The sequence below is a fragment of the Myodes glareolus genome, chromosome 8 (genome assembly GCF_982192425.1).
Source record: "Myodes glareolus chromosome 8, mMyoGla1.1, whole genome shotgun sequence".
Classification (NCBI taxonomy): Eukaryota; Metazoa; Chordata; class Mammalia; order Rodentia; family Cricetidae; genus Myodes; species Myodes glareolus.
Window position 1 is genome coordinate 110,535,421 of NC_142033.1, and position 25,877 is coordinate 110,561,297.

The following is a 25,877-nucleotide window of genomic DNA, read 5'->3' on the forward strand; positions in this document are numbered from 1 at the left end:
AAACAAAAAAAAAAAGAAAATCAGACAAAATACTTTTGGGAGAGGAGGTTCAAGGTGTTAAGTTGGGAGTGTAGCCCCTAGCCCCCAGGCCTGAGAGTTGTATTGGTCTGGACTCCAAATCCCAGCATGCAAGGTCCTGACCCCTGAGTATTTCCCACAGAGTATTTATGTGAGCTCCCAAAGGAGAAGCACGTGGTCCCTTTTCCTTCCTCCTGGTGGTCGTGTTCGTGGCCTCCCGGCTCCCATTGTGGATGATGACAGCGCAAAGATAGGACAAAAGCAAAGCGATTAGACAGTTACAGAACAGCGAAGGTCCATCACATGAACCACTACATCAACACAGGATTTGGATTGTCCCCAGATGACAATTTCCAGTCGGCTTGGGTCTTCACCCTGCTACATTATGATAAGCACCTATGCCCGAACAGGCAACATGGAGCAGATCATTAAGGTCGTCTACAATGGGTAGATGATGACCATAAAGGTAGCGAGAAATCAATCCTGCCCACTCCATTGTGGAAATCCTACAGCAGAAGGCTTAGGTTGACAAAAATTACAAAACTCTCAAAGACCTCGTGCTACTGATGTTTGAAACTGCTCTGGTCCTCTTCTGGTTTCTCCCATGAGGAACCCAAATCACCTTGAACTGTATCTACTGCATGACCAAACTAGGCCTCTCTGAGTTAAGGGACTTGTGAACTACAGGTGGCAAATTGTAGAACTGGCTGAGCCTTTGGACAGACTTAATGGCATCTGGTTGAAATCGCATGCCTTTGTTTTTAGGCACTGATGAGGACACAATGACAGCAGAGGTCCCAGTGCTGTTGCTCCTGAAGTGAACCCAGCAGGCACTTGAAGGTGATGAGGGGGCTTCTTAAGTGGAAAAGGAGATTGGAGAGCTCCCTGGTGTGCCTGTGGCTTTTATTGAATTTTCCTCTAGCTCTCCCAGCAGTCTTGACTGGTTTTAACCCACCTGGCTCTTTTCTTAATTTCAGGGAATCTCTTCTATTCTGCCCTATTGCCTTGAGGCAGAAAAATCCCCTTCCTCAGTATACCACGTTGGGTATTGTGTATTGTGCTTTTTCGTTTCTTTTGTTTTGTTTGTTTCATTCTAACATTAATTTTTTTCAAAATGGAAACATTTCTATTTTATGCCATTCTGCTCTCCTTGTAAAGTAACTCTCAGGGTACTATGAGCTTTTCCTGGGTTGTACTGGAATGTGATGAGAAAGACACTTGTTCACTGTTTTGAACTCAGAATCCTCTCCTTTGAGACAATTTCAGCAGACCAAAACACAGGGCCCATGTCCCTGCATCGCTGTTTTGAAATAAGAACAAAAGGTAGTATCTCCAGTTACCAAAAGTTGTTCAAGGAACACAGAAAACCGCAGTGGGCCTGGTCAGCACTATCACTTCCGGCACAACCGTGTGTTCACCGGCCCCAGAGAAATAGCATTAGGCTTGGAATTCTCTGACTGAATCAGTTTTTGGTAGTTTGAGCAGTAGGATGTTAAAGACTTGTGCCAACCATCTAAGTCACCTCCATGCAGTAGCTAAGAAGAACCACCTTACGGGAAAGGTAAAGAAGACTTGTATGGCAAAGTGGCTGCCTGCAGGGATTCTCTGATACTGGAAAAACATTGTGACTTGAGCCAGCAACTCTGAGAAGCTGCAGGAAAGCAGAGTGATGAGAGCAGCGATGAGGGCTGCAATTCATCAGCTCTGTCTTCTTCTGGGGACTCTACCAGGGAAGTGCCCAGTGACTCCGTGCCTCTGCTTCAGCACAGCAGGACAAACAGAGACCCTCTCTTCCCCCTTAGGGGTCTTGGTAGGCTGGGCAGCATCCCCTGTCAATAGAAGAGCAGTCCCCCTATCCAGCCCCATAGGTAACCTCTGTGCCCTCCAGTATAATGGCAACTCAGGCAATAAACTCACCTCCTTCCTGACTTGCAGAGATCCTGACATTGCCATGCATGCCAGCTACTTGGTACCCCCATCCTGCCCAAGCCCACTTCCTTAGCGTGTGTGGAGGGGAGAAAGGCAAATGCCTCCTCTTTCAGCTTTCTCTGCAGCCCAGATGCAGCAGGAATGGAGACCATGGAAGTGCTACAAGTTTCTTGCCTAGTTTCCACATATCCCTTAGCCCTCAACGTGGTCACTTCACCAGAAAGTCTGCAAGGCAAGGGCCAGGAAGGAGGCCTGGCACAGTTCCCTTGGGGAACTTTCCTTGTTTTCCATGCTTCTTGGTCACAGCCGTCAACCTTTCACACCCCAAGTACATCTATGACCATTGTCACCTACTAGATAGGCCTGGTGAATATCTGAGGCTGGAGTTGGACGAAGAGTGGCCCCCGTACACTAATAGAATGCTGGGTGCCCAGGGAGGGACACTGTTAGGATTTATGGCCTTTTTGGAGGATGTGTGTGTTTGTAGAAGAAAGTGTATCACTAGGGGTGGACTTTGAACTTCAGGAGATAAAGCTAGACCCAGGGTCTCCCTTTCTGCTATCTGCAGATTCTGATGTAGAACTCTTGATTCTTCTCCAACACCATGTTTGCCTGTACAACATCTTGTTTCTCACCAAGATAATAACTGACTAAATCTGAACCTGTAAGCCAGCCCCAATTTAAGGCTTTCCTTTATAAGATCAGCCAAGGTCATGGTGTCTCTTCGGCAATAGAAACCCTAACTAAAACAGAAGCCAGAACACTTCCCTTAGGTTAGTTTTCCAGTTTTCTAACTATAGAATCCTGCTGACTTGCTTACTTGTCTTTGCCTGAATGTTCTGCCCATTCTTTGAACATCCACTGTCCTCATTTACAACAAGTTCTGAAGTTTCCTTGTGACAGCCAAAGTATGATGTTCCATCCACTTTGTTGCCCTCCTTCTTGCCAGTATTCCCTTGCCTGCACACATTGCAATTCTGTCCCTTTTTTATGAAGTTGATAGTGGTTTCACTTAAAGGAGGAACTTTGAGTTTATAAGCATCAGAACCTATGTGGGTCATTTCTTTTTGTTCTTACTCTGATTTAGGACTAAGCCAGGCAGCATTCTTCTACTGGAGCTGAAGACCAGCAGAGAAGGGACTCAGTCAACAACTACCCAGGTAGTATGTGCTTTGAGCATGGCCAGGCTCCAAAATTTGAGACAAGCTCTCCTAAAAATCATGCAGCATGTGTGGGCTAGGATATGCTTAGCAGGAATCCAGTCTAGCCTGCTTCTTGTGGCTCTTTTGCAGGTGTAGAAGGGTAAGAATGAGATGTTTTGCATAATTTTGTTTGTTTAGTTTTGAGACAGGATTTCATTTTGTAGCTCTGCCTGTCAAAAACTTCACTGAATAGACCAGACTCACCGCAGACTCCCATAGTTCTGCTGGCATTTGCCTCCTGAGTGCTGGGATTAAAGGCATGTGCTACCTGGCACAAGTGAATACATTTTATGTATGGAAATTTTAAGTTTTGCCTCTTTATTTTATTTTATTTTTTATTTTTTTAAAACTATCTTTTCTCATTTTACATGCCAAATTCATTTCCCACTCCCTTCCCTCCTTCTGCTTCCTCCATTTTCTTCACTCCCCTTCCCCTCCCCCATCCACTTCTCAGAGAGGATAAGGTTCCCATGTGGAGTCAACAAAACCTAGCACATTGCTTTGAGGCAGGGCCAAGACCCTCCCCAACTAATCTAGGTTGAGCAAGATATCCCTCCAGAGAGAATGGGTTCCAAAAAGGCAGAACAAACAGTAGGGATAAATTCTGGTCTCACTGTCAGTGGCCCCACAGTCTGCCCCAGACACACAACTGTCACCCACATTCAGAAGGCCTAGTTTTGTCCTTGTGCTGGCTCCCTCACTGTCAGGCTGGAGTTGGAAGGCTTCCGTTAGTCAGATCAGTTGATCAGTGGGTTTATCCGCAATGGTTTGACCTCTTTGCTATTCTTACTCCTCCTTCTCTCTGTTGGACTGGACTTTGGGAGCTCAGCCCAATGCTCCTCTGTGGTTCTCTGCATCTGCTTTCTTCAGTTACTGGATGTAAGTTTTATGATGACATTTGAGATAACCAACGATATGACTACAGGGCAAGGCCAGTTCGGGCACCCTCTCCACGATTGCTTAGGGTTTTAGCTGGGGTCATCCTTGTGGATTCTTGGGAAATTCTCTAGTATAAGGTTTCTTGCTAGCCCCTTAATGGCTCCCTCAATCAAGATATCTCTTTTCTTGTTCTCCTTCTCTGTCTGATGTGGGGTTGGTGAAGATCTTTACCCATTCAGTAGTCTGCATTTTTGTCTTATTGAAAGTGACTTTTGCTATAAAGAATCTTCTCAGTTTCAGGAGGTCCCATTTGTTTTTGTTACTCTCAGTATCTGTGCTACTGGTGTTATATTGAGGAAGTGGTCTCCTGTGCCAATACATTGAAGGCTACTTCCCACTTCCTCTCCAGTCATGTTCAGTGTGGTCAGATATACAATGAGATTTTTAATCAATTTGGATGTGAGTTTTGTGCTTAGAGACAGGTATGGATCTATTTTTATTCTTCTACATGTTGACATCAAGTTATGACAACACCACTTTTGGAAGATGCTTTATTTTATCCATTGTATAATTTTAGCTTCTTTGTCAAAAATCAGGTGTTCATAGGTGTATGGATAAATATCCTGGTCTTTGATTCTATTTCATCAATCAACCTGTCTGTTTTTATGCCAATACCAAGCTATTTTTATAACTGAAGTTCTATAAGAGAGCTTGATGCCAGAGATGGTGAAGTCTCTAGCAGTTCCTTTATTGTACAGGATTGCTTTGGCTCTCCTAGGTTTTTTGTTTGCTTTTCAATATGAAGTTGATTATTGTTCTTTCAAGGTCTGTGAAGAATTGTGCTGGGATTTTTGGGGGGATTGTATTGAATCTGTAGTTTGATTTTGGTAGGATTGCTGAAAGACACTTAAGAAAATGCTCAACATCCTTAGCCATCAGAGAAATGCAAATCGAAACAACTCTGAGAGTCCATCTTACACCTGTAAGAATGGCCAAGATCAAAAACACTGATGAGACTGAGGCTACCCACCCAGAGCGGTGAGCTCGCACCCCCAGGGCGGGAGAGGAGTGCAGGGCACCTCCAGCTCCTGCTGCAGGGGCTTCTTGGCTCCACACAACTCTCCCCTCCCCCTCGAGTACGCCCTTTTGTTTGTGGGGTCCTTAAACCTCCAAGAGTCCTGCCCCTGTGCTGAGGACAACCTTTCAGACCGGTGAGTGGGTGCCATCCCAGGATGGGGCAGAACATCTGGGAAAGGAGCACTGGGCCCCTTTAGCTTCTGCTGCAGGGGCTTCTCTGTTCCACACTTCCCTGCCCACTGCTCACCCCCACCCCAAGCCTGCCCTATTGTCTGGGAAGTCCTTGGCCCAGAAACAGGTCCTGCTCCTGCAATGAGGCTACCCACCAAGAGGGGTGAGTGCGCACCCGCCCCGAATGGGAGTGCATGGCATCTCCAGCTCCTGCTGCAGGGGCTTCTTGGCTCAACAAACTCTCCCCTCCCCCTCGAGTTCGCCCTTTTGTCTGCGGTCCTTAGACCTCCAAGAGTCCTGGCCCTGTGCTGAGGACAACCTTTCAGACCGGCCAACCGGAGAACAGTTCCTGCGCCTGCACTGAAGAGATCCACCCAGAGTCAGTCACAGCAAAGGTTGGACCAAGACACCAAGACTCTCCTGGCTGCATTCGAAGGAAGAGATAAGCAGGTGCCAGTGCAAAAATTCCTCCAACAACCCAAAAGGCAACATAACATCACCAGAATCCAGGGATCACGAAACAAGAAGAATTGAACACCCCACTCCAGAAGAAATAGAAGAAATCGAATTGAAATGGAACTATATGAAAATAATAGAGGAACTTAAACAGGAGGTGAAAAACCGCCATAAAGAAATGGAGATAACAAACAAAAAGGTAGATGAAATATAAAAATCTCTCAAAGAAACCCAAGAAAACCAAGAAAAAGCAGTCAAACAGGTAAGAAAAACAGTTCAAGACTTGAAAAATGAAATGGAGGTAATGAAGAAAACACAAACCGAGGGAAGGCTGGATATGAAAAATTTGGGTAAACCAATAGGAACTGCAGAGACAAGTATTACCAACAGAATACAAGAGATAGAAGAAAGAATCTCAGACACTGAAGATACTATATAGGAAATAAACTCACTGATTAAAGAACAAAACAAATCCAACAAATGCTTAACACAAAACATCCAGAAAATCTGGGACACCATGAAAAGAACAAACTTAAGAATAGTAGGGGTAGAAGAAGGAGAAGATTTACAGCTCAAAGGCCCAGAAAATATATTTACCAAAATTATTGAAGAAAACTTTCCCAACCGAAAGAAGGATATTCCTATGAAGGTACAAAAAGCATACAGAACACCAAATACACTGGATAAAAAAAAATCCCCTCACCATATAATAATCAAAACACAAAACATACAGAATAAAGAACAAATATTAAGAGCTGCAAGGGAAAAAGGTCAAGTAACATATAAAGGGAAACCTATCAGAATTAAAACTGACTTCTCAATGGAAATCATGAAAGCCAGAAGGTCTTAGATAGATGTGCTGCAGACACTAAGAGACCAAGGATGCAAGTCCAGACTACTATACCCAGCAAAGCTTGCATTCACCATCAATGGAGAAAACAAGATATTCCAGGACAAAAACAGATTTAAACAATACATAGCCACAAACCCAGCCTTACAGAAAATACTGAAGGAAAATCACAAACCAAGGAAGCCAACAACACCCATAATAACACAAGCATCTGACAACCCTCCACCAGCAAAACTCAAAGAAGGGAAACACACAAACACTACCACCAGGAAAATAACTGGAGTCAACAATCACTGGTCATTAATATCGCTTAATATCCATGGACTCAACTCACCTATAAAAAGGCACAGGTTAAGAGAATGGATATGAAATCAGGATCCAACATTTTGCTGTTTACAAGAAACACACCTCAAGCACAAAGACAGACATCTTCTCAGAGGAAAGGGTTGGGAAAAGCTTTTCCAATCAAATGGACCAAAGAAACAAGAGGGTGTGGCTATACTAATTCTAACAAAATTGATTTCAAACTAAAATCAATCAGAAGAGACAGAGATGGACACTTTATACTTATATCAGGAACAATTCATCAGGAGGAAGTCTCAATCCTGAATATTTACGCTCCTAATATAAAAGCACCCACATATGTAAAAGAAACATAACTAGAACTTAGAACATACATCAAACCCCACACTCTAATAGTAGATTTCAATACTCCTCTCTCACCAATGGACAGGTCAACCAGACAGAAACTTAACAGAGAAATAAGAGAACTAACAGATGTAAGTTCTATAGATCTAACAGACATCTATAGAACATTCCACCCAAACAGAAAAGAATATACCTTCTTCTCAGCATCTCATGGAACTTTCTCAAAAATTGATCACATAATTGGTGACAAAGCAAGCATCCATAAATATAAAGAAATTGTAGTAATCACCTGTGTACTATTGGATCACCATGGAATAAAGTTAGATTTCAACAACAATTCTAACCCCAGAAAGCCAACAAACTCATGGAAACCGAACAGTCAATTACTGACCTATCCCTGGGTCAAGGAAGAAATGAAGAGAGAAATTAAAGTCTTCCTTGAATTCAACGAAAATAAAGACACATCATACCCAAACCTATGGGACACTATGAATGCAGTGCTAAGAGGAAAGTTCATAGCACTAAGTGCCCACATAAAGGAAACGGAGAAAGCTCACATTAGAGACTTAACAGCACACCTGAAAGCTCTAGAAAAAGACAAGCAGATTCACCCAGGAGGAGTAGAAGACTGGAAATAATCAACTGAGGGCTGAAATCAACAAAATAGAAACCCAGAAAACTATCCAAAGAATCAATGAAACAAAAAGCTGGTTCCTGGAGAAAATAAACAAGATTGATGAACCTCTACCCAAACTAATCAAACGGCAGAGAGAGAACACGCAAATTAACAAGATCAGAAATGAAAAGGGGGACATAACCACAGACACAGAGGAAATTCAGAGAATCATTAGATCTTACTACAAAAGCCTGAATCCCCAAAATTGGAAAATGTGAAAGAAACGGACACTTTTTTTAGATAAATACCATATACCAAACTTAAGTCAAGACCAGGTGAGCAGTTTAAATAGACCTGTAAGTCGCGAGGAAATAGAAACTGTCATCAGAAACCTCCCTACCAAAAAAAAGCCCTGGACCATATGGTTTCAATGCAGAATTCTACCAGGACTTCCAAGAAGAGTTAATGCCTATACTCCTTAATGTGTTTCATAAAATAGAAACATAAGAGCCATTGCCTAACTCCTTTTATGAAGCTACAGTCACCCTGATACCAAAAACCACACAAAGACTCAACCAAGAAAGAAAATTACAGACCAACCTCACTCATGAACATCGATGCAAAAATTCTCAATAAAATACTGGCAAACAGAATCCAAGAACACATTCAAAAAAGTATACATTATGATCAAGCAGGCTTCATCCCAGAGAGGCAGGACTGGTTCAGCATACAAAAATCTATTAATGTAATCCATCATATAAATAAACTGAAGGAAAAAAGCCATATGATCATTTCATTAGATGCTGAAAAAGCATTTGACAAAATTCAACACCCCTTTATGATAAAGGTCTTGGAGAGATTAGGGATACAAGGTTCATTCCTAAATTTAATAAAAACAATATACAGCAAGCCGACAGCTAACATCAAATTAAATGGAGAGAAACTCAAAGCCATCCCACTAAAATCAGGAACAAGAAAAGGATGTCCACTCTCTCCATACCTCTTCAATATAGTGCTTGAAGTTCTAGCAATAGCAATAAGACAGCATAAAGAGATCAAGGGGATTTGATTAGGAAAGGAAGAAGTCAAACTTTCATTATGTGCAGATAATATGATAGTGTACATAAGCGACCCCAAAAACTCTACCAGAGAACTCCTACAAATGATCAACTCCTTCAGCACTGTGGCAGGATACAAGATCAACTCCAAAAATCAGTTGCCCTCCTATACACAAAGAACAAAGAAGCAGAGAAGGAAATCAGAGAAATATCATCTTTCATGATAGCCACAAATAGCATAAAGTATCTTGGGGTAACTCTAACCAAGGAAGTGAAAGACCTATTTGACAAGAACTTTAAGTCCTTGAAGAAAGAAATTGAGGAGGATACCATAAAATGGAAAGACCTCCCCTGTTCTTGGATTGGGAGAATCAACATAGTAAAAATGGCAATTCTACCAAAAGCAATCTGTAGAGTCAATGCAAACCCCATCAAAATCCCATCAAACTTCTTCACAGACCTTGAGAGAACAATAATCAACTTTATATGGCAAAACAAAAAAAAAAACCCAACATAGCCAAAACAATCCTATACAATAAAAGTACTTCTGGTGGCATTACCATCCCTGACTTCAAACTCTATTACAAAGCTTCGGTAATGAAAATTGTTTGATATTGGCACAAAAACAGAGATGATGACCAACAGAACCAAACCGAAGACCCAGGTATTAGTCCTCAAACCTATGACCACCTGATTTTAGACAAAGGAGCTAAAATTATACAATGGAAGCAAGAAAGCATCTTTAACAAATGGTGCTGGCATAACTGGATGTCAACCTGTAGAAGAATGAAAATAGATCCATATCTATCACCATGCACAAAACTCAAGTCCAAATGGATTAAAGACCTCAGTATTAATCTTACCACACTGAACCTGATAGAAGAGAAAGTGGGAAGTAGTCTACAATACATCGGCCCAGGAGACCACTCCCTTGTAGAACCCCAGTAGCACAGATAATAACAACATCAATGAATAAATGGGACCTTCTGAAACTGAGAAGCTTCTGTAAAGCAAAGGACTCTGTCATTTAGACAAAAAGGCAACCTACTGATTGGGAGAAGATCTTCACCAATCCCTCATCAGACAGAGGTCTGATCTCTAAAATATACAAAAAACTGAAGAAACTAATCACTAAAACTCTAATTAACCCAATTAACTCCAAAATAAGTAAAGAAATGAAATGAACAAAAATAGCAAGATGCCCATCAGAACCATTTTTCTCTATTTTATAATCATTACATTTGTAAAATTCAAAAGTAAAGTTTAATCCAATATTAATGTCAATACATTCTAATGACTAAGTAAAGTATAATACATTTCATTGCTCTCAAACTTCAACTGTCTTTGATATTCGAGGTTATCATTAAATATTAGATAAGAGGGCTGCACATCTCACACAGTATATAATATTGATTGCCCTTTCAGAGATCAAATGAAAGTACAATGGAAAAATCGAAAAGTTAGGTTTATTACCAGAATTTTTGCCATTTATGGTAGCCTCTAGATATTTCAGAGAGCTTACATACATACAAAGCAAGCAAACACTAACAACGAGGCAAATCTTCCTCACAAAGGACTATCACTGGCACGGAGTCTAGTTAGCTATATCAGAGCATCTTTCATCTGGCAGTTCCTGTAAGGTTACTGGATATATTACGGTTGGTTGTTGGAAAACCTCAGGCTGTTCCTCTCTCTTCTTATAATGTAACACTGTAATTGGTTCTCCAGTAAATTCCTTTGTTTAAATTTAAATGTCTCTGTGATCTGTTTTATTAGCTTTTTCTAAGGCCTGTGTCTAGGCACTCAGATTAACTAACGTTTTTTAATGATAATGCTGATAATATTTACAATTGACATTACATAAATCCCATATATTAGATACCCTCTCATCTAATCGTTCCCTTTTCAAATTGTCTAGCATATTATCATAAAGTGACCCGAATCTCTCCATTATAATGGTTTTCTCATTTTTAATGTGGGAAAAAGCTCTCTCTTTTAATTAATTCTTCCCTTTGAGATTTCCCAATTGTCTTCCCAAATCTACCAGTGATGTTGGTGAAGATGTGAGGCTTATTGCTGCTACGCAGAACAGTAAAAGCCTGACTGGGTTTTGAGGCAGCTATCTAGTTCAGCAACAGACCAAGAAGGGGGTTCAAGGAGAGCCCATAAACCACGGTGGAAAGAGAGAAAGACAGACAGGCAGAGAAGGAGGGAGAATGAGAGAGAGAGAGAGAGAGAGAGAGAGAGAGAGAGAGAGAGAGAGAGAGAGAGAGAGAGATACCTGAAAAATGCAGCCTCCAGTCAGTCTAGGGCCAGAGAGTACTGTGGCTTTTGGAGCCCAGGGGCTCTGGAGTTTGGGTGGCAGCTGGAGACTGTTTCAGAGAGGCTGCAATAGGAAAACCCCAAACTCCCTCAGAGGATTAGGGAAGAAAGAAAAGGAAGCCAGGCCTGGAGGGGCTGGAGCCCCACATGCATCTTCAGTGGGAGCCGCATGTGCAGCATCGGCCTGTGCCAGGCAAACTGTTTATTTGTGAATTCATACCATAATCGCTGGATTCCAATTGTAGAGTGAATAATAAAAATCCAGAAACAGATATTGGGGTTCCACCTGAAGATCAGAAAAGTAAAGCAGCCAACCACTAGAGAGTTCTTTACCTCTATGAAGTTCTCAGAATGAAAGAGAGTGAGTTCCTGTCTCATCAGGAACTTCAATTCCTCCTCTAGTGCTGGGGTTAAAGGCGTGCACCGCCACCACCCAACCTCTATGGCTACTAATGTGGCTGCTGGTATCTCAGGTGTGCACCACCACTGCTCGGCCTGCGTGACTAACTAGTGTGGCTGTTCTGCATTCGAGTCTTCAGGAAAGCTTTATTTATTAAAGTAGAAACGAAATACCACTGCACACCTGTCTGGACTGCCTTTTGGAGATGGAGTGTCTTGAGAGGGTTCAGAAAAAGATTCCATTTTGAATAGGAGAGAAGAGATCACAGTGATTCTTTTGTACATTTTGCATTGATGACAAGCACTTAGCCTAGCACCTCAAAGTTTTGTGAGCTGGATGCACAACTTCTCACACAGCCCTATTTTCTGACCCTGCTCCAGGCTTCGGTTAGACACAGGCGCTGTGTATATGTGGAGAAGCATCAGGACCCCCAGCAGCACTTTTTTCTGCTTTGGAGCTGGGTGGGCTGGGAGAAGTGTGGAAGAAGAAAAGGAAGTGGGAGGAGTGAGAGAGAATGGTGGCTGCAGGAATGTGACCCTCAGATCAGAGCATGGTCAAAGGGATGCCCTAGTGGTTCCTCCCTCCCTCCCTCCAGTTACGGCCGCCTGCCTACAGCCAAAGCTTCCCCCATCCTGTCTCAGTAACTGTCCACCCCTTGTGCAGACGGACCTTTAGGCAAGTTGTTCCAAGGCATCTTTCCAAGTCTAGTCCATTTAGCCCGAACTTTTGTGTTCCCTTCCTACTCTGGGGAAGCCACAAGACTGGAATTTCTTGTCACAGCAGTCTGGTTGCTCCTGATTTACACATCTTGTCACCCTCCACTGCAACTAACACATTTCTGCACTGTACAATCTCCCTCCAGGGGCTGTGCCTAGCGAATGGTTTCTGCCATGGCCCGTGAGGCCTGTGCGGGCTGAGGAAGGGCTGCTGGTGAGGGCAGCGGTTCAGTATGCCATGCTATCCCCATGCTCGCTCTCCTCCCATGGAATATGTGACCGACAGTTGCTGGGTGGTCTCCAGAACTGACCCCTCCTGCCCTCCATGTGTCGTGGCGTGGGCAGCTCTGCACTGGAAAGCTCCTCGGCATTTGTTTAGCGGCCATCGGTTTAGATTTGAAATGAAGATTTCCTGGCAAGACCACGGTACGTAAGGGGCAGTGTGTTGGCGAGCTGGACAGGAAGCCCTGTTCCTGTCAGCACTGGGTCACCTGAGCACTCGGCCAAGCTCTTTCACGGGGCCAGGTAAGGGAACTTGGAGCTCCTATGCCCAGAGTCCTGGCTTCCTGGGCCAACCATGAATTTCCTGGTCCAAATTCCTTCTTCCTGAATCTATTTAGTAAGGAAGGGAGTTCTCAGGGTTCTTGCCTAGGATGCAAGTGGTCCTGGGTTCAATTCCCAATGCAACATAAAATGGTAAATATCTGTTATCCCAGCACTTGGGAAATGGAGGCAGAAGGACAAAAGAGTAAAAATCTTCTTCATCTGTGCTGTAAGGTCAAAGCCAGCCTAAGCGACAGGAGATCCTATATAACACCTCTCTCCCCTAAAACTGCTGGGATATAACAGAACTGCTTTTACCAAACTAAGACTATTGAGCTGGTATCTGCCCCAGTCAGACAGGTTCTTTAGGAGGTCAGGTTGCAGGATCCCGCACACGGACTACCCAAAAGGACTGATTCAAGGAGGCTACCAGATGGTAGACAATGAATGCTGAGGACTGTAACAATTCAAATAGCCAGGCCTTAGCACATGTTTGTACTATCCTTCCGCAAGTGACTGCTACCACAGATGTAAGCCACCCGTTTTCAGGTCTTAGGTTTGCGGGGGCGGGGGTGGGGTGGGGATGGGGAGGCTGTACTGTCTGTTTTGCTAAGGAACAAAATTAAAATTTCCTATACATAAAAATGTTCAATTGGTCAAAGTGGCACATGCCTTCACTCCCAGCACTCAGGAGGAAACGCCTGCAGAACTACCGGAGCGGAGCGTGAGGCCAGCTGGGTCTACTCAGTGAACTCCCAGACAACTAGAGCTGCATAGCGAGAACCTGTCTCAAAAGTAAACAAACAGCACTATCAAAACATCCAATAATTAATCCTTTACATCCCTCAAAACGGTCACAAAAGGTAGGCAGATACATGGGATCCCCTCTAAGCCACACGTAGCCCATGTGTGCTGCATCATTTTTAGGAAAGGGAGTCTCTGGCTTTGGGGCATGGCCACACTGAGATCAGGCACTACCTGGGAAGTTAGAATGACTGGGAGCCCTGCTCTGGTGGACAGGATGCTTCCTAGCAGTTTTCCTAGGTAGCTGCTGCAGTATGTCTTGACACCATACTACTTTCTCTCCATCCTGTTTCTCAAAATCATTCTTATTTTCCCTTTGATGACCTTAAATTCACAAGGTAGTCACTGCAGCGCACTGAATCAATACTGAAAAGAGTCCTACCTCTTCCTGCCTGGAAGCAGGAGCCACAGCTGATACAACTGAGATTCAAACAATGTGTCCCTCTGCTGAGGCCAGAGCCTGGGGGTAATGTAGTTCTACACTCACAGGAGGAATTGGAAAAAATGATCCAACACAGTTTCTGAAGCTCGCTGCTGCTAAACTCCCTGTAAGTGGGGCGGCTGTTAGAACATGGACATGGCTGTAAGTTGTGACATGAGATGGGAAGGGGAACATTAACGGGAAGGAGTACAATAAAGTGGGCAGAGGATCATGCTTTGGGTGGCCCAGGGACGTTCCAGCTGTTTGTTATATAAATGGGACCACAGGATGAGCAAAGAAAAGGACAGAGCAATAAGGCAAAGGCATGAATGAAGCCAGCAGGAATCTACAGTTCAGGTGAGTGGGAGAGGGGTCACTGTCAGGACACAGGAAAACGACCCTAAAGGAGAACTTCTTTTGCCTCTGTTTCAGTTGCCGAAGAGAAACCATGACCGTGGCAGCTCTTATAACAGAAGGCATAGAACTGAGGCAGGCTTACTATCAAGGCGGGAACCTGGATGGTACAAAGTCAGACATGGTGGTAGAGAAGGAGCAAAGAGATCTACATCTGCGTCTACAAACAGTAGAAATAGGGACCCTGGTTCTGGCTTTAGCACCTGATAACCCAAAGCCCACCCCTAGTGACACACTTCAGCCTGTGAACCACAACTACTCAAACAGAACCAGATCTTCAATTATTGTCATGCCTGGTCACCCAACATTCAAATCTATGCGTATATGGGACTCATTCTTACTCAAACCAGCCATGAGCTGTGTCTTCACCACTACCTTGACCCCCCCCACCTCTTTGTCCTGATGGGATTCTCTGTGGAGCCCTGGCTGTCCTGGAACTAGCTCAGTATTCCAGGCCCTCCTTGAACTCACAGAGTTCTGCCTGCCTCTCCCTCCCGAGTGCTGGGATTAAAGGTGTGCACCACCTCTGTCAGCCCTGTCTGATTTTCTGAGGTGAGGGATCAGATTGGTTACACAGTCAAAGTGTCATCTATAAAGATGAATTATAATATAGTACGAAGACATGGAATTAAAACTACAACTAGACCACTTTAAAATACTCTGCTCAAGACTTCTGACTTACTCAGCAAATTCCACCCAGGACAAGGCACACAGCCAGCTCACTGTGGTCTGCATGAACTGTGAAGGATCCACCAGTTAATCATTTAAATGTGTGCATCAAGCAAGGCCAGCTTATAACCCTGAGGGTTGGAGATGAGGCTTCTACTGTTGTCTAACTTTAGATATTTTCTTGGACTCACATAGTGAATCTTTTCCAAGGCCTATATAAACATATACACAGTCACATAATTCTGTTGGTCCAAACTGTCCCTTCTCCTCCAAATCTGGGGCAGATGTGTGGCACGAACGGTTGGATTATTCTATTCAATCACTCCCACCAAGTGTCCTAAGACGCTTCAATTCTCTCACTTCTATGAAATTTTTAAAATTCAAAGGAATCCGCCCTTCTGAAACATTAGAGATTAATTCCTGTAGGAAACTTTTATTGTGGGAGCAGAAAGTATTGAAGAGGCACATGAGCTGAGTGATTTCCGCCTGAAGTACAAAGTTCTCTGCCTCTTCCTCTGGCCTCTATGGATGAAAGGATTATGTGTTAGCATGAAGCATAAATGCTGCACATTGTAAAATATTAAAGTTAACCTCTTTCAATCAGGTTGCCTTATTCAGAGACAGAGATAACACTGCTTTAAGTCCTAAGAGATGAAAATGTACATTTTTAAAGATGTTGAAAATCAGTGAGAAGGGAAGTCAAGAGTGGAAAACATTTAAACAATGGTTGTATAACCAATGGAAGGCTGCATTGTGTGATAGAGCTCAGCTAGGAGGCTCAGAACCTCAACACCTACTAATGCATCTTGGGAAGAAGTGCAGAATTATAGTTAACTAGATTAAGGAACACACACAATGCCTGTGCACTAGTAAATGGATAAATTGCTAACTACACCTTTTGCCTCATGTGACCAAAAAAAGAACTAAGAGAAACAGCGGCCATTTCCCAGGCTGTTCCCAAGGGCATTAGTTGATGAAACAGTAATAAGAGAACACCAGAGGACAGGCATGGAGGGGCTCGGGGTACAATTAAATAAGGACCAAGAGCTGTGAGGTAACAGCTCCAACATAACCGTTCACTGTGAAGACTTGCATAGGCCCCGACACTAGCAAAGAAGTTGCTGCAGCTGACCAGACAGCCTAGTCGCTGTAGGGCACAGGTGAGAAGGAAGCACAAGGCAAGGAGGCGCCACTGTTTACCATCACACCACCCAGCATCCAGTCACTGTGGGACCCAGAAGCTTCCACAAGAGTTTGAACTCTTGGGAGAGGAGAGCGTTATGGAACTTCCTGTTCCTGCCCTTTACCCATTTCTCCTCCCACTCCTCTGGGAGCACAGGAAAGACCTAGAAAGGGAAAGTGCGGTGGGTTTAAGTGTCTGACAACTTTTGGGCCCTTCCCGAAAACCAAGAATCTTGGGAAAGGTGTCCAGGACAGGAAACAGATTTGCTAGGCTGCCCTGCATCATGTATAGAGCAGACCACGAGTGAGCAGACACCTCAGACCCAGGAGCGACATCCTGAAGGGGACAGCAGAAATGGCTGTGTACAGTAGAGGCAGCTGCAGCCAGTGACAGAGGCCTATGGAGATGAAAGTCCAAGCCCCACCTTCTGAGCAGCTGATCTAGTCACCCCTGGGGAATCCTTCCTTGCTCTTGCCCTGCAGAGAGACTTGGGCCTTCAGCTGGAGGCCTTCCTGGTTCATCACAAATGTGTGCCTGGATGTTGGCAGTCTTGGAGACAACAGATAATGGTGAGACTCTCGGGAAGGAGCCTCCAGAGAAGTCAGGGACAAGGCTTTACCTTTACAGTAAGACAGAATGGTCGGCATAGATAGACTCTCCCACAAAAACCTAAATGCCTGGGGTGGGGACTATAGCGAGCTCTTCTACAGGATTGCCTCCAGGATCTCCATGTTAATGGGGAGCCAGGGGTCTGACCCCTTGCTTGGATAGAATTGAAGGACCAGCTTTAAGTGCATCAAGGCAGCTGCCAACCCCCTTCATATTCTAATGCCTTGGTTTCCTGTCATGAAGGACACAGGAAGCAGCTGAAACCTGTGTGTTTGAGCAGGAAGTTTTTCTCTGGCTGCCTGTGGAGGAAGAAGCCACACTCGCACTAGAACAATTTCTTCCAGCAGTGCCATGCCATGGCCTGGTCACAAGGGAAGGGAGGACCAGGACCCAGGCCTTTTCTGTCAGCAGTGTGGAAGCATGGCCGAGGGCAGGGGGTGGTGCTGGTCAGGATGGCACAGTTCATTCCAAGAACTGAGAATGGCATGTGTTGGGGAGGGGAATGTAATTGTGACTACAAAGGAAAGACCCAAAGCTGCTAACAACTTTGGTCTACTTATTTCATTTATTTCTACTTATTTCATTTCATAAGAATGGAAAGTATTGTGAAATAAGTAAGAAGGGCTGGGATGTAGCCCAGTTACCTGAGCGCTTCCTATTATGCACAGAGCCTGGATTTTATCCCCCATCCCAGGACATGGAGCTACATGACTGCAGTACCAGTAACAGAGAAGAAGGCCAGGGTAAGATTCAAAGTTATAATCAGTTTCTTCTTGTCTCATTAAAAACAATGAGTAGGTAAAAATAGAATATATTAATCTGGGCCACACTCAGGATGTCTTGGCTCCAAGGCTATTTCTTCTGCGTGGTCCTAGCAGTTGGTATAATACAAGCCCTAGCTGGACAAAGGGCTCCATTCTGCCTGAAAAGGTCTCCTCACATCACTCAGTGGGAACTTCCTCCTTGACCCTGGATTAGACATAAACCACACCCAAACACTGTTTTCACAGACAGATCCTTTACTAAGCAGGGAAGAAAGGTTAAAGGAACAGCTTTCAGACTCAGGCAGAAAAGCAGCAGGAAATGACCTTGCAGGTGTAATTCTTTTAGAAGAAAGAAAATGAAGGTCTGTGCTACACTGCTCTAGGTTGGGGTGGTGCATTTTAATTGAGCATGTTAATTCAGTGAACCAAGAGGGCTTTTGGCTGCTGGATTTAAGATAGCTTTAACTTGGTAGTCAGCCTCCAGAGAAGAAAATGCCAAATAAGTTAATAGACCTTGCCTTAATAGCTTTAACAGTGCAATCTAAGGGTTCTCTTCAAGGCTGTGGGAATTGTGGGGGGGGGGGGATAGCAAGGCTGCCATAGCCACAAGCTCAAGTGGGCCCATGCCACTTCAATCCCCTTATACTCAGGGTCACGTTCAACACCTAGACCTTCTGCCCTGTCCTAGGAATTAGGCCATGGGAAAGCACAGGGAACCATGGAAAGGAAAGAGTGTGTATTTAATCAGAGGGACTTTGAAGGCACCTGGTTTATGTCCCTGTCAAACAGGCATTAAAGGACAAGGAATGGAGACATGGAGAATAGGCATAGAAGAAACAGGGAGAGTGAGATCATCAGATCACATGATACAGCAGTCAGGCCTGAAGCCTCCATCTCATCTTGATTTAGGTAGTTAGACAGATATCATTGGGAAGCCCTTACTCTCCCTGAACCTCAAACCCCGACACTAGGTATTCTGCCCCCATCAGTAGCTTGCAGCTTAGAGACTAAGGGCTCCCATATTGTCATCTTTCATTGTACTGAGGAACTCCCCTGAGTCTCATAATCAAATGCTCTCTGAGGTCATGAAACTCCTTCATTTGGAACCTAAGCACATGCAGAGGCTGTCAAGGCGCTGAAGTAGTCAAAGAGGGACAGGAAGATGATGAGCCAGGTTTTATGTCTAAGGACCAAAGATGAGTAATAACATTGTCCCGCAATAACAAGTCTGGCAGCCAGGAAACTTGGCCATCAGTAGCTAGCCTTATCAAGCTGAAAGGAACAGGAAATTTCTCAGCCCAGTTTGGTCATCAGAGACCCTTGGGACTTGTAAAAACCTTGACGGCCTGATTACCTTTGCAGGTGAAGACATCAGTGGTGCAAAGATGAAAGTATAATGTTTCTGATGTTAAGAGAACATCAAGCCCTTACCACTCAATAGTTCCTAGATGTTTAGTTTAACATATATTTATCCTCTGTTTCTTTAGGTCAAAACTGCAGGAGCTGCAGCATTAGCCTTTAAAGTGAAAAAAATTAAAAAGTTAACTAAATATAGCATATTAATTGTGCATTTAGTTATTTTTATATACCTCTGATTTTATAATTAGAATTTCTCAATTAAGCATTCATTGGTTTTGTGGTGGCCAGCTATGAAAGCTAAGTCAGGACAGGTCATCCAAAAAAGTTCTTAACTTCCAACTATTATCACCTGGGACTCTAGCCATTGATAATTTAAAGGGAGCCTTGAGTCTCAATAGTTTATCCTGAGACAATGTTGGCAGGCTGAGATTACCTGACCCCCACCCAAGAGCAGATCATTCAAAGGAAATTCCTGGCATTCCAAGCACTGTAGTTAGAGACACCTGCCAGCACTTCACCAGGTCACCCCTAGACAAATGTCAGCCAATCAGGGTTCCTGAACCTCAGAGACCCCCTCAGCCCCACCTTTACTACTATAAAAACCAAATTCTAATTGAGCTCGGGGCTCTCCGGATATCCCAATACGTTAGACATGCGGAGAGAATGAGTTTCCGAACTTGACTAAAATAAAGGCTCTTGGTTTTTACATATGGGACTCGGTCTCCTTTGTTGGCTTTTGTGGGGACCCACGGATTTGGGCCTAACAACTTTTTGCTATGAATAGTAAGGGATTTTATGAATATAAAAATATTTCTAAATCAATTTCTAATATATTTAGGACAAATCTCACCTTTTGCTGTACTGGCTCCTAGAGAAGTCATGCAGAAGTGTATGACGAAGTCAAGTCCTACTTGTGACATAATGGCAGTTCACAATAAATATGCACACAGGTTATCATATGTTGGTACATACAGCACAGTCAAATGTACTGAATGCAAAAGCCAAGCAAAATTGGCCACTCATAGTGCATATTCTACTTAGGCAAACACCACAAAGCATTTACAAAACGATCAATAAACAAACATATTAGTTGCCAATATTTCTTTTAAATAGCATTACATTCTTCCTTTCTTCCCAACAAGTTGTTGAAGGATAGCTTGCTTCTTCCCCTTTTCTCTCTGAAATCGTTCTGGAATTATGACCATGGTGTCTTCCTAGCTTCCCATTTCCATTGTCTAGTCTTTGCCTTGGGCTGTCCTCTAAAATGAATAGGTGAAGGTTGGCATTATGCATATCTGGAGTGAATTCCACCACAGATCTCTACATAGCTGAGAGCACAGAAGGTCCCAGACATGGAAAGATGTCAAGTGACGGCCATTCTCTACTAGGAGCTTGGAAATTTGTATAAACAATGCATCTATTCTGTATAAAGATCACTTTTAGTACAGGGTAGGCATCTTTACATACTCCCTTTGCCGGAGTCTGATCATTTTCAGGTCATGGGGAGGCATACACAAATATCTACATGTATATATTTCAAATGTGCTTAAAAGAAAATGGTCAATTGTGACATTAGTACCTTATCTTATAACTGATTTTAATATTCTCCAGAAAAGGTATATCAAGCCCAGCATGGAATACTTCTTTTATTCCTAGTACTCAGAAGTCATAGACGGGCAGAGTTTTTTGAGTTTGATGCCAGCCTGTTTTACTCAGGGAACACTAACTAGCATAGAAGAGCTACAGAGTGTGACCTTGTGTCTAAACAAAAGAAAAAATCCGGATACAGAAACCAAGAGACATTGGACTAATGGCATGAGCTCTTGTTGTTTCAACTGTACTTGTGGTAGGCATGGATGAGGGAAGGGTGGAAAAGACATTTTTGGGGGGTTGAGACAGGGTTTCTCTGTAGCTTTGGAGTCTGTCCTGGAACTAGCTCTTGTAGACCAGGCTGGCCTTGAACTCACAGAGATCCACCTACTCCGTGTTGCAAGTGCTGGGGTTAAAGGTGCGCGCCACCACAGCCCAGCTAGATTTGTAAAAGATACTGTGGCACAACAGCATCTGTCAAAGGCAGACCAGATGCAAAAAATAGCCACAGAGGTGTGTAGAACTAGACCGTAGGAAGGACATTCTGCTCTCAAGAGAGTAAGACGCTGGACGCCTTTAAGAACTTATAAGTGGCCCTATCTTGGATGAGGTCTCAGAGGAAGAAGTAGTGATGCTTTGCCCCAAGCTCCTTAGACAGGGGACATGGTAATAACGCTGAAATCTCCTGTTTTGATAAATAGCTACCAACCAATTTGTTCCTGGGCATCTGTTTTGACCCTCAGGTATCTTAGGAGATCATACAATCTAGACTGAGAATTGGAAGATGGCACGAATCCTGATACAGAACTGGCCTGCTGTCTTTGTGCCTTCTCCAGTCTCTAAGAATGGTGCCCTTGACCCCTGAGACACTATAACCACTGACTCTTCACCTCTTCTCTAGTGACATGGACAGTCCTCAGAAAGCAGGCATTCACTTGAAGACACCCGACAGCTCTGTAAACAAAAATTTCCACAATAGTCTACATTACTGTGGCAACTTGTACAAAAAACTGTGTGCTTCTGTGTGTGTGTGTGTGTGTGTGTGTGTGTGTGTGTGTGTGTGTGCGGGTATGCGTGAGTGTGTGAATGCAAAATCCTTGTCCAGGCACCATGCTAATCTTCTCTGTATCATTCCAATTTTAATATATTTGCTATTGAAGTGAGCACTGCAGAAAATAAACAATTGAATGAATGAATTTATAAGGATATTGAACTAGAATAAATGAAAGAATGCATGAAATAATAAAGGAAATAAAAAGGAAGGGTGGTGTGAAGGAATGGCTGAATGGGAAAAACAATCAAAGCAATGATGAGTTAGGACTGAGAAGCAGAGACTTCCGAGTGATTCCATAGGAGTGGGCCTCAACTCTGGGGTGAAGCTGATACTTGGGGCAGGTTTATGGGAATGGCCAAAGGCAGGTTGCCATGTCTCAGGCCTCTGGGTGGGGAGAGGTGAAGTACTGGACTAGAGAGAGTGCAGCCACCCAAACATCAGTGGCAGTAGACTTCTCTTGCTTCTTTTCTGCCTCTTTATATTCATAGGCAGATAAGAATGATGACCAATGTGAGAAGCCTATTGTGCTATGTTGATTCACAAACCCAGAAAAGCGTACGACACATCTAAGAGTCAGTGCCTACTCTGTCCCAAGCAACAAGGAGGGGCACATGTGTTTCAGAGGGAAGGAATGAAACACATTTCAGAGGGAAGGAACTGACAACAGCCAGTGTGACTCCAGCATAGAGTTACTGAGCTATTTGCCTTTACTAACAGGAGTACCGGGCTAAGAACCTTTGCACAGTGAACACCTACAACCCTGGATCCATCCAAGGTGGACCTATAAGAACATGAGAATATGAAAGGTACAGAAAGAGGCAGATGGACTCTACCTATTCCTCTTCCTCTCACTGCACCCTTGCCTAGATCGGGAGACTCTAAGTGGGTGATCTGTCCCCAAGCTAGCAGCTGCCCAGTGCAGGTTGTGAGCTCTCGGCAGCTGCACATAGCTCTGTGAAGATGGAGACACATGAATCAACTGGCTTGGCTGAGATGGTATCCTCAGTTTGAGTCTCCCCCGGAATTACATACAGCTGGGCACCCACCACCACCATCATTATCCATGTGGATAGATCCTTTATGAACCTCTCCTGTAGTCTCCAGTTTGGGGATCTACAAATTGCAAACTTATCTCACAGGCTACGTTTAACCTTTTGAAAATTTAACTGAAAAGACCAGACATCAACTGTCTTTTGAGAGTGGGCCAGCACTTGGATCCCTAGGCAGAATTTTGAAAATGTGCCAATAACCCACCTGTGGCAAGAGAAATTTTCCAATAATTCGGTTTTAATTTTTTTTTTACTGCTGCCCTGAGGACCGTCTTTCCAACAGTGTAGGACTCAAAGGGGATCCATGGAGTTGGCATCCAAAGACATCTTTATCTGAGGGGAAGGAGAAAAGACACACACACTTGATGGGTTTCTTCTTCTGTATTATCTTCATTCCTTTTCGGGCCTTATTTTTTCTCTACAGTTTATACACCCAACAAAATCTTTTAGGAAATATAAGAATTACAATGTAGCTACATTCTATTTTTGAAGTAAATGATTCTATTAAAAACAGGTTAAAATATGTTTTTCATGTGCCTTACATAATTAAAGCAAAATCATCCCAAGAATCCATATAGATTTACCCTTAAGCAACTTTTTATAGATTAAGGGAGTGTGAGGGACCAGGGTATTTTCCTTAGCCAGATACTTTGCTGACAGGCTGCATATTGAGCTTACAGAGAACGAATCATTCACTTTTTATGTATCTTTATATGTAATCTCATAAGGAATCACAAACCTGAAATTTTACATATGGAAAATAATCAGTCAGCTCTATTTAGGTCTTTAGGGTGCATGCATACCCACCAACAGATTTTTGTAACAGGAGATTGAATGCAGAAATGGATATAGCAAATTAATCATCATCTTTGATCACAAACCAACTCTAGCAAGAAAGTCAGCTAATTAATATTAATTGGGTGCTGAGTTTTGATCCCTAACTTAATGAATGTGATGTGTTCCTATGAATTTTATACTGCTTTTTAGAGTTTTTCATCTTAAAGCTATTATCAAAAAATCTTAATCTAATCTGAAGTCATTTTAAGACTTTGATTCAGTTGTGATGCACAATGAAACCTGTGAGTCTCTCTTCTAGCATCAAGAATAAAAGATCTTGAGCTGGCTCCTGGGACTCAATAGTTTACCTATCATTAACCTGAACTGTGATCTAAATAGTCATACAGCTACTCAAGTGAAACTGATGGATACTGGCTGTGTCACACTTCCTTGTATTTGTTATCTACCATCAACGCTCTACTTAAACTAACACTATTATCATCAGCTAGACAGTACAGCAAGGGAAGAAATCATTTTCAAAATAATCCATAGTTAAAAGTTCCCAGTCGAATGAGATTGAAGTGTCAATAATAGAATATAGAAACAAATGGTGCATTCCAGGAATATAGAAATGTAAAGCTGTAAGCCCAAACACATTTTGGAAGAAAAAATAAAAAAAAGCTTGCAACTACTGTTAACCTTTAACAACCAGTTTCTCTCTTAAGCACATACATCTTGGCAGCCACTGTGTACAGAGGCAAACTTTTAACAATTGTCTCCTGCCTCCCAGCTTCCCAGCTAGGCAGGTACTGCAGACAAAGGTTAGCTTCTAACTATGGCCTCTATGGGACTCTCTTGTATCTTCTTAATTTTTTACTGTTAAAAAAAAATTTAATTGTCCCCCTATGTGACTCTACTCCCTGCCCTGCATTCTTCTGGGGACAGTGAAAGGTGGCCATGTCAGTCACAGGATGTCACAAATATCATAAGATAATATCCTATAACCAAAAGTTATAAAACTTAAAATGGGGGCTGGAGAGATGGTTCAGAGGTTGAGAGCACTGACTGCTCTTCCAGAGGTCCTGAGTTCAATTCCCAGTAACCACATGGTGACTCACAACCATCTGTAGTGAGATCTGGTGCCCTCTTCTGGTCTGCAGCAGACATGCAGGCAGAATATTGTATACATAATTAATAAATAAGTCTTTTAAACAAATAAAACTTAAAACGTAATGTGACCTTAAGCCTGACCTCCAGGTGGTAAAAGCTCTTTGTTCCACACCTGGTGTTTGAGTTTATGGAAAGAAGAGGCCCCAAACCAGCCTCCATTGCCTGAGAAAGAATCCCAGAAGCTGAAGATACTATAGAGAAAATAAACTCATTAGTCAAAGAAAATAACAAATCCAACAAATTCTTACACAAAATATCCAGGAAATCTGGGACACCATGAAAGGACCAAACCTAAGAATAAAAGAGAAAGAAGAAGGAGAAGAATTACAGCTCAAAGGCCCAGAAAATATATTCAACAAAATTATAGAAGAAAACTTTTCCAACCTAAAGAAGGATATTCCTATGAAGGTACAAGAAGCATACAGAACACCGAATAGACTAGACAAAAAAAATTCCCTTGCCATATAATAATAAAAACACAAAACATGCAGAATAAAGAAAGAATATTAAGAGCTGCCAGAATTACACCTGACTTCTCAATGGAAACAATGAAAGCAAGAAGGCCTTGGATAGATGTGCTGCAGACACTTAGAGACCATGGATGCAAGCCCAGACTACTATACTCAGCAAAGCTTGCATTAACCATCGATGGAGACAACAAGATATTCCAGGATAAAAATAGATTTAAAAAATATGTAGCCACAAACCCAGCCTTACAGAATATACTAGAAGGAAAACCACAAACCAAGGAAGCCAACAACACCCATAACACAGGCATCTGACAACCCTTAACCAGCACAACTCAAAGAAGGGAAACACACAAACACTACCACCAAAAAAAAAATAATAATAACTGGAGTTAACAATCACTGGTCGTTAATATCACTTAATATCAATGGAATCAATTCACCTATAAAAAGGCAAAGGTTAAGAGAAATGAAATCAGGATCCAACATTCTGCTGTTTACAAGAAATACACCTCAACCTCAAAGAAAGACACTACCTCAGAGTAAAGGGTTGGGAAAAGAGTTTACAAGCAAATGGACCAAAAATAAAACAAGTGGGTGTGGCTATACTAATATCTAACAAAATTGATTTCAAACTAAAATCAATCATAAAAGATGGAGAA

At 42.9% G+C, this 25,877-nt stretch overlaps 1 protein-coding gene and 1 pseudogene across 1 annotated transcript in view; both read right to left on the minus strand.

Moving 5' to 3' along the window:
- LOC148121268 (uncharacterized) overlaps positions 1 to 25,877 on the minus strand; it is a 59,053-nt gene that overhangs the window by 17,843 nt on the left and 15,333 nt on the right. The gene's annotated exons all lie outside the window — the stretch shown is intronic.
- Positions 21,792 to 21,865, minus strand: LOC146893996 (U6 spliceosomal RNA; annotated as a pseudogene).